Below are 14,124 nucleotides of genomic sequence, written 5' to 3'. Positions count from 1 at the left end.
ATGAAAGTACATCTGCCACAGGCAGGCAATCAGATTTCCCCACACAGTGGAGGATGGAATTCTTCGCAGAAGGCCAAACATCAGCCTCAGCCGTGAACATTTCAGGACCCCAGAGACTGACAGTAGGGGATGGGGAAGGGGGATGAGTGAGGCCCCTTTTCAAGGTCTAGGAAGGAATGTAAGCAGCATTTCTTTAATGTCACCAAGCAGATGTGCTGAGACAGGCTTCAGAGAAGATTCTGGTTCCTTCTGCTTTCTCAGCCTCATCTGTGGCAGTTACTGGACACCCCAGTCTTACATCTTAGCTGGTCAGGGTCTGAGTGAATTCTGACTCTGCCTTGCTGGAGATTTCCCCACTCCTTGAAGAGTATGTAGTCTAGAACTCTGGAGTTGTACTACTGTCTCTCTCTACGCTTTCCCCTTCCTGTAGACTTCACCTTTCTCGCCACCCTAAAGCACAATGCTGTGCAGCGTCAAGCAGGGAAGCCCTTCCAAGGCCTGGGCATCCGCCTGGCTTCCTGACTCCCATTCCGGTGCCTGTTCTTGCTGGAGCATTGCCCTGAACTTCAGCCTCTTTGGCAAGGACACTGACAGCCTCGCTGGCCCTCAGCCACCATCCTGTTCCTCTCAGCAGCTGGCCAGCATCCTGTTTCAACCTGAATAGCCCTCCTCCATGACCCTCTGCCACTCCCCTTCCTGACCACCAATTGGATAAGTGTTTCCATGATCCAGTGCTCAGTTTTGCCCCTGCTGTGCTCCCCTCCCTCCACTAGATGGGACCCCATGGACATCTGTACCAGCCAGGTCAAGCCCAGGTTCACTACACATAAAGACCAACTAACCCACTTTATTTAAGCATGTTTATTAACTCATGTAACAAGAAGTCCAGAAATGGGAAGATTCCAGGCTTGGCTAATTCCATGGCTCAAGTTGTCACTAAGGACCTATAGTTTCTCAGCTTTCTGCTCTGGCATTGCTACCATGTTGTCTATCCCTTTCCCAATATGGGCACAGCAGCTCTGAAAAATCAGTGGTGGGCTGGAGTCAGTAACCTCAGGCTCCCAGGAGCCAGTTACTAAATTTGCCAGTCAGTTGTTGAGCTATTGGTAGCTTGAAATCAGTCATTATGAGAGAATTTATACCACAGAAATGGAAATAGGCAAATGCCACAAATCAGGGCTCTTTGTTTTTGGAGAGTGGGTTATCACTGCATGACATCATCATACAATAATATCTAGGGACAGAATGGGTCTACTTCTCAAAACATCTTTTTTGAAAAGTAAAGAAACATCTAGAAACCTTACAGAATATTTCCCAACTCCTATCTCCTTGGCCTGGCAGTGTCATGTGCCCATTTTTCAACCAAAGATTGGCAAATCAATAGGGTTATGATGACACAAACTGAGTACCTGAGAGCTGAAAATCAGGGTTCTCTTAGCTAGAAATAAGGTGGGAGATGGCTGTTAGGTGAGCAAATAGAAGGGTTTGTCACACACACACACACACACATACATACACACAGCCCATCTACTCAGCTGACTGAGAGCTTATATCTCTGCCCTGGCCCACTGTGGAGTTTCCAGTAGGTTTAAGGGGCATACGGGTTATGAAAGCTGAGATGTTTGCAAGCCTACCTCCGTAGAATAGTAAAAGACAACAACAGAAATCAATGAGGGGCAATTTTTTCTTAGGTTCTCAGCAAGCACCTGGCTTCTTTTAAGCACTATTAAATGAATAAAAATTATCCTGTGTTTCCACTCAGTAATGCTTTTCCTATAAAGAAATTCACATTCCAAAAGAATTAAATGTTAGCCAGGAAGAAAATGACATTAGTTTTTATGTGTTGACATGCAATTTAAATTGAGTTAAATACAAAACTAGATTCAGTTAAGCAGATCACTCAAAATTAATTTTTCTCAGTTCAGGCTAAACCTAATACTGATTTCTCTCCACCTTGAGTAGACTCTTAAGTTTGCTCACCTGAATCTTTTTTTTTTTTTTTTTGAGTCGGTCCCTCTAAAGGTTTGTCTAAGGTTGCAAAACTTTTCATTGATATTGTGAAGACTCAGGCTCCATGCTGTCTGTCTTCATATGACTTTCATTCCCCACAGGAAGGGATCTTAAGCCTGCTCTCTGAAAATTTCAAGAAAGTGTCTAAATTGCCCGTCTCTGCATCCTATCCAACTTTTGTGCCTTTTCCCTTCCATTAATGAAAACAGAAATAGAAATCTTCTGACCACATATCCCTATGTTTGTCATAAAGAGTCAGGCTTAAATATATTAAACTTTTATACAAGCCTCTGTATGGTATAAAAACAAGTACAGAACTCAGTCTTCATCTTCAAAGAACTGATAGTCTGGTTACAAGTTACAAACAGAGAATGAGCACTATAAAAAGAAAAAAAAAAAAACGACATTTGAGAAAGGGAGAAATCATTTTTGAGGAGGTGGCAGAAATTTTGTTTTCTTTATTAATGTTTTCCATGACTTTATATGAAATTTTCAAATACACAGAAAAGTTGAAATAACAAGAAACACCATATCCCCATCAGTTAGATTTAACAACCATTAATATTCTGTAATATTATTTTCTACCTAAATATTTTGCTGTACTTTACCCTAAATACTTCAGCATACTCCTCTTAAAAAGGATATTTGCCCAAAACCCACAATAGCTTTATCATATCGAAGATTACTAATAATAGTTCTTTAATATCATCTAAAATCCAGTCAGCATTAAAAATTTCCCAATTTTTCCCCCAAATACCAAAAGCTGTTTTTATAAACCAGGTTCATATTTCATATTTGGTAGTTATGTCTCCTTAGCTTATTTTAATCTGGAAGTGTCTTTCATCATTTTTAAAATAATATTGACCTTTGAAGACACCAAACCAGCTCTCTTATAAACTGTCCCAAATTCTGGATTTGTCTGATTATCATTTCAAATTGTTGTTTAACTTGTTTTTCTAGTCTTCGTGTCTTGTTGAAATGAAACCCTGATCAGATCTTGGCCGAATCAGTCCAAGTCCTAACTGGAAGCAGATAGCACAAAGAGTTTAACTGAAGGGAGCTGAGTGAAGGGACTGTTTACAGATGTGTGGACAGGCTGGAGAACACAGTGGTGGGGCAGCACGCAGGAACTACCACGCTGGAGGTGGAGCAGTGTTACTGAAGCATAGCAGGAGCCAGGGCTTAAGAAGAGGGGCCCCAACCAGAGGCGTAGATGTAAAAGGAACACAGCAACACCAAGAGTGCACCCAGGAGAAGAGTGAAGTGATAAGGAATAAACACCCCAAATCTCTTTCCCTTGTCCTTCAAATTTCCAGAGCCTCCACTGGCCACATCTAATTAGAAGCCAAAATGTGAGGAAGCCTGAGCCTGAGTGATTCATTGTGCAGAAGGGCATCACTGGGGGCACAGAGCAGGATATAGAGGTACCAAATGAATTTATAAGGGCAAATAGGGAATGACCAACACATAACTTAGACTTTTTTTGGCTAGAATGCTTCATAGGTCATGCCTTGAATTTCAAATTATATCAGAAGAGGAGAAGCACGGTGCTATCTTGTCTTGCCACTAGCAAAGCTAAACTTCACCAGTTAAAGTGATGACAGCCAGATCTCACCACTCAGATGTAAAGGTGTGTTTTCACTTTAACAACAAGCAAGTAATCTAAGCAGAGAGCCTCTGGCACCAGGGGGATGTGTTTTTGCCCCAACAACTTTTCAAAGAATCATTTCAACATCTCTTGATTCTGATCTGAATCAGTTATTTCACTGGGGTTGCAAAGTGTTGATTTTTCTAACTCTTTTATTGCATATTTGGTTGAACCAGGTGAAGTTTTATAGATTAAAAATGCATTGATATCAATAATTTCATTGGGTTCAAATTAAAATATTTATTACCTAGCATTTTTTAGGGAGGAAGTCTTTCTCTCCTCAACCAGGAAAAAACTACAGCTCCTCCTAAATAGACAAGGTAAATGTTTACTTCCTTTCCTTTATATACGATTGTCAAAATAAGAGCCACCACTGAATGAATGGGACTTCCCTTGTAGCTCAGTTGGTAAAGAATCTGCCTGCAATGGAGGAGACCCAGGTTCAATTCCTGGATTGGGAAGATCCCCTGGAGAAGGAAATGGCAACCCACTCCAGTATTCTTGCCTGGTGAATCCCATGGACAGAGGAGCCTGGCAGGCTATTTACAGTCCATGGGATTACAAGAGTCAGACATGACTTAGTGACATAGAGCCAGACATCCTGAAATGTGAAGTCAAGTGGGCCTTAGGAAGCCTCACTATGAACAAAGCTCATGGAGGTGATGGAATTCCAGTTGAGCTATTTCAAATCCTAAAAGATGATGCTGTTAAAGTGCTGCACTCAATATGCCAGCAAATTTGGAAAATTCAGCAATGGCCACAGGACTGGAAAAGGTCAGTTTTCATTCCAATCCCAAAGAGGGACAATGCCAAAGAATGCTCAAACTACCGCACAATTGCACTCATCTCACACACTAGTAAAGTAATGCTCAAAATTCTCCAAGCCAGGCTTCAACAGTACATGAACTGTAAACTTCCAGATGTTCAAACTGGATTTAGAAAAGGCAGAGGAACCAGAGATCAATTGCCAACATCCATTGGATCGTTGGAAAAGCAAGAAAGTTTCAGAAAAATATCTACTTCTGCTTTATTGACTATGCCAAAGCCTTTGACTGTGTGGACCACAACAAACTGTGGAAAATTCTTTAAGAGATGGGAATACCAGACCACCTGACCTGCCTTTTGAGAAATCTGTATGCAGGTCAGGAAGCAAGTTAGAACTGGACATGGAACAATAAACTGATTCCAAATAGGGAAAGGAGTATGTCAAGGCTGTATATTGTCACCCTGCTTATTTAACTTATATGCAGAGTACATCATGAGAAACGCTGGGTTGGATGAAGCACAAGCTGCAATCAAGACTGCTGGGAGAAATATCAATAACCTCTGATATGCAGATGACACCACCCTTACAGCAGAAAGCAAAGAAGAACTAAAGAGCCTCTTGATGAAAGTGAAAGAGGAGACCAACCTAGACAGCATATTAAAAAGCAGAGACATTACTTTGCCAACAAGGTCAGTCTGGTCAAAGCTATGGTTTTTCCAGTAGTCATGTATGGATGTGATAGTTGGACTGTGAAGAAAGCTGAGCACCGAAGAATTGATGCTTTTGAACTGTGGTGTTAGAGAAGACTCTTGAGAGTCCCTTGGACTGCAAGGAGATCCAACCAGTCCATCCTAAAGGAAATCAGTCCTGAATATTCATTGGAAGGACTGATGCTGAAGCTGAAACTCCAATACTTTGGCCACCTGATACGAAAAACTGACTCATTTGAAAAGACCCTGATGCTGGGAAAGATTGAAGGTGGGAGGAGAAGGGGATGACAGAGGATGAAATGGTTGGATGGCATCACCGACTCAATGGACTTGAGTTTGAGTAAATTCCGGGAGTTGGTGATGGACAGGGAGGCCTGGCGTGCTGCAGTCCATGGGGTCACAAAGAGTTGGACATGACTGAGTGACTGAACTGAACTGATGTTCTCAAAGCTCCTTACTGGGTAGCTGACATATAAGAGGCTTTTAGTAAACTGGTGTTACATTGAATTCTGGAGCATCCCAAAATGAGTCAAACAAATTAGCACTGTATTTTCTTCCCAGGTTGTAGAAAACCTACATGACCATCTTTGGATGACCATCTTTCACCCTAGTTATTTACTTTTGAAACCTAGGGCTTAGATTACTTTTAATTGTGAAAATATACTCAAGGTTACCCATTACGGTCCTTTCAGTTGCCTGGTAATGCTTCAATTTACTTTTAAGGCTGCTTCTAATTTTCAGACAACAATCTTAAACACCTTTAAGGAGAAGTTATTAGTTTTTAAATAGACATATAGAATGTTCCACATTTACATGTAAAAATGTCATTAGATTAAGAGGTGTGAAAAATGCTCTGATGGCTCATAAAGGAAGTGACTGAATTGCATTCATAGTAGGCTGTGAAGAAAAAGACACCTTAGATGTCTTTTATTGGGTACATTATTGTAAGAGACTGGCGGTCCCTTTCAGCTCTCTGATTTTAATTGAATTATATAAATTTACACAGTCCCACCTGTCTTGTGACTAAGCTCAATTGGTTTGGCTCTTAACTTCGTTATTGGCAAATAGTAATTTCAGTAATACTTGACAACAAAGAAATCCACTGGCCTCCATTTTCTTGTCTATAAGATGGGAAACCTGAACTGATTAAACTCCATGGTCATGAGGCACTTCAACTCCATAAACCTTTTGAGAGTTTAGTTAGTTCAGGTACATGTCTTTAGATAGTTCAGGTACATGCTTGAAACTGACCTTTAGATAGGTTAGGTACATGCTTTCTATGATATTGACTGAAAATAATTTTTTTGTCTGTCTTCCAAATAGCTGATAGTTTTTTAAAAGAACAAATTTAGCTCTACTGAGTACCTTAAATGTCTAAGACTAGTATTACAGCTGAGGAAAAGGGGAAGGACAAACATACTGAAAGATATCTGGACATGGATTTGAATCCCAACTCTGGTACTTACAAGCTATATAACCTTGGGCACTTTCTTACCCCCAGTATTTGCATTAAAATTAGTTAACAGCCACTACCTCACAGCCATTAAAATGGCTACTATCAGAAACACAGAAAATAGGAAGTGTTGGTGCTACTGGAATAGCACCAACTATTCCAATACTGGAACTCCTGTGCCCTGTTGATAGGAATGTAAAACAGTACGGTATTGTGGAAAACAATATAGCAGTTCTTCAAAAAATTAAGAATAGAATTAGCCTATGACCTAGCAGTTCCATTCTGCGTATATACTCAAAAGAATTGAAAATAGGGTCTCAGATATGTGTACACCCATGTTCATAGAAGCATTATTTACAAGAGCTAAAACACGGAAGCAACACAAATGTCTATGGATGGATGGATAGCAAAATGTGGTATACACTTATAATGGAATTTTATTCAGCCTTAAAAAGGAAGAAAATTATGACATGCTACAACATGGATGAAACTTGAGAATATTATGCTAGATAAACCAGTCACAAAAAGACAACTACTGTATAATTCTGATTATGTGAGGTACTTAAAGTAGTTAAAATCATAGAGACAAAAAGTGAAATGGTGATTCCAGGAGCTGGAGGGAGCGAGGAATGAGAAGTTATTAATTAATAGGTACAGAGTCTCAGTTTTGTAAGATGAAACAAACTGGAGATGGGTGGTGGCAATAGTTGCACAATATGAATTTACTTTGAAGAAGGGCATGGCCACCCACTCCATTATCTTGCCTGGAGAATCCCTCTTTCCTTTATCAAATCCTGTGACACAAGCCTTCATCTTCTACTGATTTCATTTGTCATTAAAGTCTGTGCCTTGTTGGAGCCTTAAACTCAAGTCTTAGGCCATATGAAATTTCTGGCTACCAACCTAGTTAGTCCTCTGGATTTCTGTACTTAACATTTTTCCTTTGATGTTGCAGTCTAGGTTAATTGAGGTTGTGCTTCCTTTGATGTCATAGGTTAGATTTACTGGGGTAGTAGTTATGTTACTTACCTCTCTATGCCTCAGTTTCCTTCTTTGTAAAATGAAACATGAAAAGAGGTCAGGGCAGTAGATGACCAAGGAGTAAGGAAGTGGATGCTTAAAATTTGAGGAGAATAAAGACCACTGGACTAAGTAATGCTTCCAGTGAGAAACATCAGAACATTTTCACACTACCTATTTATTACTGAGTTTAATGCAGTCTAACGCAATGCACTCAAGAGTTTATTATGAAACAAAAATTACACCCCCCAAACGTCATCATAAAGACCACAGCATGGATTAGAACAGTACCATAAACCAGTAAGGAACTAACAAGAATCTGGTTTCTAGTTCAGCTTTGAATAAATAAGCTAGGTTGCCATGGAATATTTACTTACCTCTCTGAGCTTGCCTCTTCTCCCTGTAAAACTGGGGGGTTGAATCAGATCTGGCCTGTAAATCTCTTTCTGCATTTATATTCTATGTTTCCAAACAAGATATAGTCAGACCTTCAGTGAAAACTAAAAAGAAAAGTTAAAGCAAGGTGGGGGGAACAGAGAATGACCAGAATTCTATTTGAGATGCCACAGGAGATGTCTCTCTAAGGAGATGACATTTGCACAGACTGAAGGAAGTGAGAGAGTCAATATGAGGATATCTGAGCTAAGAGGGGTCTAGACAAGATCTCTATCAGTGATGGTGCTCAGTTCTGTTGCACAGTGTGACAAGAACTCTCATTTCCTATCAAATTTCCCATTCCTTTCAAGAGAGAACCATCACGAGATCATGCCAGCCCAGGATAGGTCCTGAGGGAGCTAGATGAGGCACAACTGGGACTGAATGCCCAAGATAAAGGGTGTAGTCTAAAAGTCATGCCTTTGTGGCGGTCAAATCCAAATGAGCAGATCCAAAACAAGTTATCAATTTAAAATGACCATTGAAGAATAGAATTCTGGGGCTTAAATGAGTAGAGAAAAGAGAGAAGTTGAAGTCCTAAGAAGTCAAGTTGTAAAACAGAAGTTGTCCCAGAGTGATGTTTTTCAAATTCAGAGTAATGACCCATTGGTGAGTTATTACATCAATTTAATGGGTCATGATGAGCTTATTTTAAAAATTAAACTAGAAGAGAATGGATTTACTAAAGTACATCACATAGAAGAAGGGCAAGTGACTGTTCTGTGAAACTTTTGTTTCAGTTATATGCATATATATGTTAAGTCACTTTGTAAATTTTACTTCTCACTGTGAGTCATGGTCAAAAAAATCTGAAAGCCAGTGGCTTAGAGAAATTCCAGATATGGAGTACAGATAGCAGTGGCCACTTTTCATTCAAAGATTTATTTGGGTGGGCCAAGTTTATTTAAAGGGGCCAAAGAAGAACATTAAAACACTGTTCATGGGAGAATAAATGCAAACAGTCTTTATGGAAACATTTTATTGATATATCCCAGAATGAGTACTTTCATTTTCACAAATCTATCCTGAAGTGATAACCCAAAACATGCAGTCTTATGCACTGAGATTTCATCACATTATTTATAGAAGTGGAAAATTGGAAACACCTAAAAGTTCAACTTTAGAGGAATGGATAAATTATTATACACCCTGCATCAACTCTCTGAAATTGACCTAGAAGGAATGGGGATCTCACTAAAAAAAGAAAAACTAAACAAAATAAAAAATGAAAATTATGACTGAATCTGCTCAGAGGTTACTGTGGGTTCACTTTCCCATCCACTGGCTTCCTCACTCCTTGGTCATCTGCTCCCTGACCTCCTTGCAGGTTTATGACCGGGTGTCTTGGCCCCATTTGTCATCTACCCTGTGGATTTTGGAACTCTAGTTTTTGGACTCTGCTCATTTGAAATTTCTGTGTCTTAACCAGTTCTAGAATCTCATTATTTGTTGGTGTCCTATCCCTACCACCTCTTGTCTCCTCTCTTCTTCCTAATGAACATGTCTTCTCACTGGACCTGCCTGATACTGAAACTTCACCCATTAGGAAGGGCAGGGACTTCCCTGTGGTACAATGGAAAACCCACCTGCCAGTGCAGGAGACACAGTTTCAATCCCTGGTTTAGGAAGATTCCATATGCCTTGGAGCAACTACCCTTATGGCAGAAAGCGAAGAAGAGCTAAAGAGCCTCTTGATGTAGGTGAAAGAGGAAAGTGGAAAAGCTGGCTTAAGAGTCAAAATTCAGAAAACTAAGATCACGGCATCCAGTCCCAGCACTTCATTGCAAATTCATTGGGGAAACAATGGAAACAGTGACAGACTTTATTTTCTTGGGCTCCAAAATCACTATAGATAGTGACTGCAACCATGAAATTAAAAGACACTTGCTCCCTGGAAGAAAAACTGTGACAAACCTAGACAGCGTATTAAAAAGCATAGACATTACTTTGCCAACAAAGGTATGTCTAGTCAAAGCTATGGTTTTTCCAGTAGTCATGTACAGATGTGAGTTGGACCATAAGAAGACTGAGTGCCAAAGAACTGATGCTTTCGAACTGTGGTGTTGGAGAAGACTCTTGAGAGTCCCTTGGACTGCAAGGAGATCAAACCAGTCAATCCTAAAAGAAATCAATCCTGAATATTCATTGGAAGGACTAATGCTGAAGCTGAAGTTGATGCTCCAATACTTTGGCCACCTGATGCGAAGAGCCAACTCATTGGAAAAGACCTTGATGCTGGGACAGATTGAAGGCAGGAGGAGAAGGGAACAACAGAGCATGAAATGGTTGGATGGTATCACTGATTCAATGGACATGAGTTTGAGCAAAATCTGAGAGATAGTGAATGACAGGGAAGCCAGGCATGCTGCAGTCCATGGAGTCGCAAAGAGTCAGACACAACTGAATGACTGAACAACAATGGAGAAACTAAGCCCATGAATCACAATTACTGAGGCTGCACTCTAGAGCACAAAAGCTGCAACTACTGAGCCTAGGTGCCTAGAGGCTGTGCTTGGCAACAAGAGAAGCCACTGCAAGGAGAAGCCTACACACCACAAAAAAGAGTGGTCCCCTTAGCCCCCTCTAGCTGCAACTAGAGAAAGCCCTTATGCAGCAACGAAGACCTATCACAGCCAAAAATATAAAAAATAAAAATAAAGGAAGGGCAAGAAAATGGGATATATCTGTATATGTGAACATTGTTCAGCCACTAAAATTAATTTTCATAAATAATTTTAATGACATGGAGAAATGTTTATAATATCATTGTGGCTGGGTCAAATGCCAAGACCTAGGTCTAAAGAGAAACCAAGGGTTTAAGAAGTGACCTGGGTCTTGCCGGGCTCTCTTTATTGTTGAACAGTGTGTGAAAGCACAGGAGGAGAAAGTAGTTTCTTAGCATAAAAAAAGTCACTCTTATTAGTTCATAGGAGTATGGCCAAAGTTACATAAATAATATGCATAATAGATTTGGGAAGTGTTTAAGGAAATGAGTCCTCTAGATGCAGAACTTGTTTACATTTCAGATACACCAGGAGACAAAGCAGAAGTCAGAAGTTGAAGACCTCTGCTCTCTGACCTTCTCCAGCAAAGAGAGGCCATTCCCTCCTACCCATCATTTTGTTACCATGGCCACCACCCACAAAAAGTACAGCTTTGGACCTGAAATATTGGGTAAGCATAATTTTTAAGTGAGAAGAGAGAAAATGCAAATGCCCTCCCAGGGCTTGAGAATAGCAAGTGAACAAAGCTGAGTGTAAGAAAAATAGGAGTGGTAGGGACTAGGATGGCGAAATATGTGGGCCCTCAGTTCAGTTCAGTTCAGTTCATTTCAGTCGCTCAGTCATGTCCGACTCTTTGCAACCCCGTGAATTGCAGCACGCCAGGCCTCCCTGTCCATCACCAACTCCCACAGTTCTCTCAAACTCACGTCCATCGAGTTGGTGATTCCATCCAGCCATCTCATCCTCTGTCGTCCCCTTCTCCTCCTGCCCCCAATCCCTCCCAGCATCAGAGTCTTTTCCAATGAGTCAACTCTTCGCATGAGGTGGCCAAAGTACTGGAGTTTCAGCTTCAGCATCATTCCCTCCAAAGAAATCCCAGGGCTGATCTCCTTCAGAATGGACTGGTTGGATCTCCTTGCAGTCCAAGGGACTCTTAAGAGTCTTCTCCAACACCACAGTTCAAAAGAATCAATTCTTTTTAATGGCTGAGTAATACTCCATTGTGTATATGTACCACAGCTTTCTTTATCCATTCATCTGCTGATGGGCATCTAGGTTTTTTCCATGTCCTGGCTATTATAAACAGTGCTGCGATGAACATTGGGGTACATGTGTCTCTTTCCCTTCTGGTTTCCTCAGTGTGTATGCCCAGCAGTGGGATTGCTGGATCATAAGGCAGTTCTATTTCCAGTTTTTTAAGGGATCTCCACACTGTTCTCCATAGTGGCTGTACTAGTTTGCATTCCCACCAACAGTGTAAGAGAGTTCCCTTTTCTCCACACCCTCTACAGCATTTATTGCTTGTAGACTTATGGATCGCAGCCATTCTGACTGGCGTGAAATGGTACCTCATAGTGGTTTTGATTTGCATTTCTCTGATAATGAGTGATGTTGAGCATCTTTTCATGTGTTTGTTAGCCATCTGTATGTCTTCTTTGGAGAAATGTCTATTTAGTTCTTTGGCCCATTTTTTGATTGGGTCATTTATTTTTCTGGAGTTGAGCTGTAGGAGTTGCTTGTATATTTTTGAGATTAGTTGTTTGTCAGTTGCTTCGTTTGCTATTATTTTCTCCCATTCTGAAGGCTGCCTTTTCACCTTGCTAATAGTTTCCTTTGTTGTGCAGAAGCTTTTAAGTTTAATTAGGTCTCATTTGTTTATTTTTGCTTTTATTTCCAATATTCTGGGAGGTGGGTCATAGAGGATCCTGCTGTGATGTATGTCAGAGAGTGTTTTGCCTATGTTCTCCTCTAGGAGTTTTATAGTTTCTGGTCTTACGTTGAGATCTTTAATCCATTTTGAGTTTATTTTTGTGTATGGTGTTAGAAAGTGTTCTAGTTTCATTCTTTTACAAGTGGTTGACCAGATTTCCCAGCACCACTTGTTAAAGAGATTGTCTTTAATCCATTGTATATTCTTGCCTCCTTTGTCAAAGATAAGGTGTCCATATGTGCGTGGATTTATCTCTGGGCTTTCTATTTTATTTCCATTGATCAATATTTCTGTCTTTGTGTCAGTACCGTACTGTCTTGATAACTATGGCTTTGTAATAGAGCCTGAAGTCAGGTAGGTTGATTCCTCCGGTTCCATTCTTCTTTCTCAAGATAGCTTTGGCTATTCAGTTCTAATGAGTTGGATGAAACTGGAGCCTATTATACAGAGTGAAGTAAGCCAGAAAGAAAAACACCAATACAGTATACTAACGCATATATATGGAATTTAGAAAGATGGTAACAATAACCCTGTGTACGAGACGGCAAAAGAGACACTGATGTATAGATCAGTCTTATGGACTCTGTGGGAGAGGGAGAGGGTGGGGAGATTTGGGAGAATAGCATTGAAACATGTATAATATCATGTATGAAACGAGTCGCCAGTCCAGGTTCGATGCATGATACTGGATGCTTGGGGCTGGTGCACTGGGACGACCCAGAGGGATGGCATGGGGTGGGAGGAGGGAGGAGGGTTCAGGATGGGGAACAAGGTATACCTGTGGCGGATTCATTTCGATATTTGGCAAAACTAATACAATATTGTAAAGTTTAAAAATAAAATAAAATTTAAAAAAAAAGAAATTATGTGAAATAAAGCATCTAGACTGTAGTTATAAAACATAAAAAAAAAAAAAGAATTCTTCGGCGCTCAGCTTTCTTCACAGTTCAACTCTCACATCCATACATGACCACAGGAAAAACCATAGCCTTGACTAGACGGACCTTTGTTGGCAGAGTAACGTCTCTGCTTTTGAATATGCTATCTAGGTTGGTCATAACTTTTCTTCCAAGGAGTAAGCATCTTTTAATTTCATGGCTGCGGTCACCATCTGCAGTGATTTTGGAGCCCCCAAAAATAAAGTCTGACACTGTTTCCACTGTTTCCCCATCTATTTGCCATGAAGTGATGGGACCAGATGCCATGATCTTTGTTTTCTGAATGTTGAGCTTTAAGCCAACTTTTTCACTCTCCACTTTCACTTTCATCAAGAGGCTTTTTAGTTCCTCTTCACTTTCTGCCATAAGGGTGGTGTCATCTGCATATCTGAGGTTATTGATATTTCTCCTGGCAATCTTGATTCCAGCTTGTGCTTCTTCCAGCCCAGCATTTCTCATGATGTACTCTCCAACTTCCCTGGTGACTCAGTCGGTAAAACGTCTGCCTGAAATGCAGGAGACATGGGTTCAATCCCTGGGTCGGGAAGATCTCCTGGAGAAGGAAATGGCAACCCACTCCAATATTTTTGCCTGGAAAATCCCACGGATAGAGGAGCCTGGTAGGCTACAGTCTGTGAGGTCGAAAAGAGTCCGATGCAACTAAGCGACTTCACTTTCACTTTCACCTTGCCCCAAAGGCAGCTGCTCTC

The 14,124-nt window shown here is 40.6% G+C and overlaps 1 long non-coding RNA gene across 1 annotated transcript in view; it reads left to right on the top strand.

Annotated features, from left to right (window-relative positions):
- LOC133248835 (uncharacterized) overlaps positions 1-11,726 on the top strand; it is a 39,918-nt gene extending 28,192 nt beyond the window's left edge. The window contains exon 3 of the long non-coding RNA XR_009736780.1: positions 11,069-11,726. This is a non-coding gene — a long non-coding RNA (uncharacterized LOC133248835). The remainder of the gene's footprint in view (positions 1-11,068) is intronic.
- Positions 11,727-14,124: the final 2,398 nt, after the last annotated feature.

Source organism: Bos javanicus, chromosome 5, assembly GCF_032452875.1.
Source record: "Bos javanicus breed banteng chromosome 5, ARS-OSU_banteng_1.0, whole genome shotgun sequence".
Lineage (NCBI taxonomy): Eukaryota > Metazoa > Chordata > Mammalia > Artiodactyla > Bovidae > Bos > Bos javanicus.
This window is presented reverse-complemented; position numbering and strand designations above follow the sequence as displayed.